Raw genomic sequence first — 6000 nt, forward strand, 5'->3', positions numbered from 1 at the left:
TGTCTTTATAATAATTTCCTTTTGGCTTACTTTATTTTTACTCTTTAATATTCCATATACACCGGCTCCAGATACAGAATCCTTCGTTTCTGTTGAATTTGATGATCGCTTCCTTGCTTGCTTTGACGATTTGTCTAAGGACAGTTCAGGTTTTATCTTTTATGCCTTCATTGTTGCGGTTTTACCTATTGTAATAATAATTCTAATGGTTATGAAGCTACTGCATGTAGCTCAAAGCCAAGATCGACGAATTGCTAGAGAACTGGCGCAATATGGAGGCAATGTTCACAATCAACCATCAGCAAATAACAAGGGAATCCATACATTCCTTCTGATAACTATTGGTATGGCCGTTGCATGGATCCCAATATTGGTCGTGTGGATTTGCGAATTCATATTCGCAATTCGATTGCCGACTCCTATTATACTAATGGCGCAGGTCATCTTGTTTTCTTTTTCGTGGATTAATGTTACCATCTATTACTGGAGAAATCAAGAGTTTAGAAGCATTGCAATGCGCATCTTTAAATAGGGAGAGCAAGATCAGTAAATAGCATTGTGTATCTATATTTACCTGCATTCAGCAAACGTTGATCATTAAATGTTAAAATCCAAATGAGTTGCTAATTGGATATTACACGGGCGTCGCATTCACATTCTATCACAGAGAAAAAAAACTCTGGACAGGCAGGTATGTCCGGAGTTTTTTCTCTGGTATATCTGCCTATGCATGTTATGTTTCCATTTGTAAATTCATGTTTAATTGTGCTAGTGTGCGATGCGTAATTCTTCTTTCCCCTGTATATTGATATATTAAGAATAACGATTAAGCATCATTAATTTGATCTCGTTCGCTAGTTATAATGTTTCCATGTTCCAGTGTATGATGCGTAAGCCTCTTCCTCTGTTTGTCTTTGGTACCTGATTATTATTAAAGTTCTATAATTCACAAATGGCACAGATATTTCATCAAACCAAAGTCATACCATTTTCGCGTTATTAACTTAAATCATTCGCATCGAGTGAAGCTCAATGTCAGTCATCGCTTCTCATTTGAACATAAAAATTAACTTTGCTACTAATGGGATACACGCCTTTTGACTGGATTGGGTAAAAGCAAAATCAACGTCATATATTATTGAGTGGAAGCCACAGTTGGGGTAGTCACAGTCGTTGTACTGATGGACCCTGGGCCAATTGTAGGCTGCAAACGTGGTTCCGACATATTCTAATGACGGCGGAATAAATGTAAAGCGCTTTGAGGCTGTTTACGGCATAAAGCGCTATATAAATATCTACATTTTTACATTTACATTTAAGCGAGAGAAAAGAGACGGATACTGTATTGATTAAGTGAGGAGTTCGGTTATGCATTTCACTACACCCTGCCTGTTACACACCAGACATGAAGAATTCTACAGACTTTGTAAACCAAACCTTGCAGGGTTCAGCAGATTCTGTGTCTCCATTGTTTGCCTGGACAAGATCTGCAATCTTCGCCGCCGTGGCCGTTTTTACCATTGTCATCAATACAATAAGCATGGCTGTTTTAAATCGGATGAAAAAAATCCACGAAGTGACTCGACTATTTCTTATATCTTTGAACGTCACAGATTTATGTTTTGGTATTTTTGCACTTCTTCCAATGATAGTGTTTTCAGTAGCCGGGAATTGGACCCAGAACCGATTCATATGCTCAATACATTCAATTGTGAGTGAAATATTACCTTTTATGGATTTATTTATACTTATTGCAATAAACGGAGAGCGCGTTGTTGCGTGTACGCGGCCGCTTCGTTATGAATCCATTGTGACACTTTTAAGTGTCACAATGCACTTTGCACTTTTTTGCACGTTTAAAAACGTGCAAAAGTGATTGTCGTAATAATAGTCTCCTTTTGGGTTACTTTATCTTTACTGTTTAGCATGCTTAATGCTCCATATACATCGGCTCAAGATACAGAATCCGTCGCTTTTGTTGAATATGACGATCGCTTTGGTGCTTGCGTTTACGATTTCTCCTACAAACGTTCAGGTTTCATCTTTTATTTCGTCATTGTTGCGGTTTTACCTATTGTAATAATAATTCTAATGGTTATGAAGCTACTTCATGTAGCTCAAAGCCAAGTTCGACAGATTTCTCGAGAATTTGCGAAATATAGAAGCAACGTGCACAGTCAATCATCAGCAAACAACAAGGGAATCCATACATTCCTTCTGATAACTATTAGCATGGCCGTTGTGTGGATCCCAATATTGGTCGTGTGGTTTTGCGAGTTAACATTCGCAATTCTATTGCCGACTCCTATTATACTAATGGCGCAGGTCATTTTGTTTTCATTTTCGTGGATTAATGTTACCATTTATTACTGGAGAAATCAGGAGTTTAGAAGCATTGCAATGCGCATCTTTAAATAATCATCTTATTTAATAAGAGAGAGCAGGATCAGTAATTAGCATTGTGTATACGTATTTACCTGCATTCAGTAAACGTTGATCATTAATTGTTTTTCAAAAATCAAAATGTATTACACGGCGGCGTCGCATTCACATTCTATCACTAATCGTATGTATACGAACTCATTTCTACAGCAGCAATCCAAATATCGATTGAATCTTCATACCACACGCTTTTTATTTTTTATATCAGATAAACGTTAATGCACTATCGTAAGAGCTCCGTCATTTCTCCATTTAATTGTCTGACTAATAATTTGTGTAGTAGAAAGTTAATTAATGCTGTTTACTAATATCGTAAATATCAACAGATAATATCTAGAGATGGATACTATAACAGACTGTTTCAGTAAAAGTGGCACAATTGTGATTTCACCCTTTCGTGTTAAGTAAGCATATCTCGAGATTAAAACAAGTAAATTGAACAGAACAAACGGCATTTGAGAGCTAAGACTACGCCCTTGACGGTGATGTAAGCATTATGCCACAACGGTATTTTCTAATTGCCAAAGAGGGTGCTTTTCACTTGCACAAATTTTTATGAGACAGGCTGTACATCCAAGCAAACAACCACGTCCTTCATATTTTTTCCTAGCTAGCACAGACGAGTATCACTCGGACGCACCTGCCAAAATTTGTCAACTTTTCCTACCAATCCGTTTAATCAACTATTTCATCTTTCTTGTCCTGATCACGTTGATGGGTACTTTAGGTAATATTCTCATCATGGTGTCTGTGGCTCTAAATAAAAAGCTTCAAGTCATCAGCAACGTTTTTGTTGTCAATCTTGCACTTGCTGATTTATCTGTCAGTGCTGTCATTATTTCGATCACAGCAATCGGAGTTTTCAACGATGCTGAATTCGATTACAGTCTCCCTATTATGTGCATTATTCTTGGACCACTGGTAGTTGTCAGTTGCGCTTGTTCCATATGGTCCATTGTATCAATATCACTTGAAAGATATTTACACATCTGCCATCCAGCATTCTATCAGAAAGTTTAGAATCGGCAATGGATATCGTTTATGTATGGTTAATTGCTGCGGCAAGAATTTTTCCTTACTTTAACTATTTTGGTTGGGAATGCGTATTCTTAACGAGGTCGCATCTGCACTTGGACATTAACGAATTAACTATTTTTACAGTTATTATCTGATTGGTTCAGGATTGATCGTACCGATGATCATTATACCATCCCAGCAAACACAAAACGTTTTCGACATCATTCGCAAAAGGTTATAAAAGATTGTCAGAAAACGTTTAAATGTCGGGTTATATAAAGGGTATATTAAGAGTATAAAACGTTTTCATAACCTTAAAAACATTTTTGATAATCTACTGCTCAGCAAACAAAAATGTTTTACATAAAACGTTTAAATGTCGGGTTATATAAAGGGTATAAAAACGTTTTAATAACATTCCAAAAACATTCTTGAAAACTTGATACAAAACATTCTTAACAGAATGTTATTTTGGGGTTGAAAAAATATTTTGCGAAAAATGTTTGCCCAAAATATTTTCAATAACGTTTTAAAAACGCTTTCATGACCTTCATATAACCCGATATTTAAATGTTATTAAAAGGTTTTGAAAAACCATTTTAAGAACATTTTGTGTTTGCTGGGTTCAAATATTTTAACATAATGTTATTTAAGTATTGACACAATATTTGGCAAAAATGTTTGCAAAAATAGTTTACAATACATTTTTTGAAAACATTTAAAAATATTGTTGTAGTGTGTTTTCATACAAAACGTTTTAAAACGTTATCATGACCTTTATATAACCCGACATTTTAATGTTATTAAAACGTTTTACCTAAACCAAAAGCCAAAATATAACTTATTTAAAACGTTTTTAAAACGTTTTTGTGTTTGCTGGGATACTATTACATCCGAATATATTAGGTTGGCATGAATTCCAAGCAACGATCGAGTACTGGAACAGTCCATATTTCACCTCATGAAAATATTCTTACCATTGTACTCATAAACATTCAATATTTGTATAATATTGTATAAATATGATAACTTTATAATTTTGGTGATTTTTGAATGGTTGATTTGAATGGTGTGACTTACGAATTTAGTATCATGTGTACTGCAATCGAGTCTTGAATTGGTAAACATGTTTTATGGTTGATAATTTTATTTTGAATGTAGAACATTTTGAAGTTTAGTACTATTAACTTACCGTTGAAATTGTACTTTTCATTTTCAAAAGTGCTTGGGCTTCCAAGCGTGTTTTGGGAAAAAAAAATCTATATCGTCAATACAAAAGGTCACAATTTTCATTTGATGGACGGCTTTTCATCCCAACTACATACAGTTTAATTCCATAACACATTAATTTCATATCATTAGATTCGTTCAATTTACTTCATGAACTGTTAAATTTCTAAAATATCAATTTTTAATCATTTGCCGTAAAATTTGTATTATATCTTTAATTTAAAAAAATCTAAATGATTTGATATCAGAAGGACATTCCTCGTATTCAAAATGCAATTCAATATGTCTGATGTGCTCTCAGGTCGCAGAAAAAATACGTAAAAACGTCGCTATCCCAGCCCTTAAAAGGTCTTTGAAGTTCTTTTCTGAAGGTAGGAAACCCTTAACAGGAAAACATTACTATATTGGTTTTCACGTGACAAATATCGATCGTCAATAGTTCAAAAACATTCAAATTCCCGTCATAACCACTAACCTTAAGACATCTGTGTTCTTTTATACCACATAAACCTAGTTTTTTTTACTGGCGGCGAGTGGCATGATAGAGAGAGACTGCAAAACTGCTCATCCGTATGGCACTTTCCATACAATCGGAACACGGAAGTAAATCGGGTCTGAATTTCGCAGCTGCCGTGATCACTGGTACGCGCCGTTCAATTTGCACACTGAGTGATGTTAAAGTTCTCTGGTCATAACATTGAAGAATTATAAAAATTGACACATGAACGTGCTGGTCTTTAATGTATATTAATGTATATTATTGTAAATTTTTGAGGACAGGAATTGTATTGTCTAATGGGGCGTCTGCAAACGAATATACCAAAAGTCACTCCAGAAATACAAAAGCACATGGGCCAAAAAAACTTACATTCATGGTCAAATTAGTGCCCTGCCCTTTGTTCGAAACAATGGTACCACTTTTATGAATAGCCTTTCGCAATCTCTAATCGGCATCAAAGGAACAAAGCATTACGTAATCTATTTCTTCTCCTTTCTATCTATCCTCTTGGTACTAGCGATAAGAAAGGACCTCACAGCAGCTGAACGGAGATTAACGTCTCGAGCCATTTGTTTTCAAATGGAAAATCCATTTTAAACCTGTATTGACATTACTCTGTGTTTCATGACGCGGATCAACTTCAATGAAAGACCATTTAAACTATAATATTTTCTTGCTTTCTTGCAACTTCATGTAAAGGAGTTGTGCATGCATGCAATAAACATTTTGTGAAGTATATTGAAAGAAAATAGTTGACTTCAGTTAATCAATAAAAGTAATAAAATGATTGGTCGGCAGCTGTATTGAGTTAT

Source organism: Amphiura filiformis, chromosome 11, assembly GCF_039555335.1.
Source record: "Amphiura filiformis chromosome 11, Afil_fr2py, whole genome shotgun sequence".
NCBI lineage: Eukaryota > Metazoa > Echinodermata > Ophiuroidea > Amphilepidida > Amphiuridae > Amphiura > Amphiura filiformis.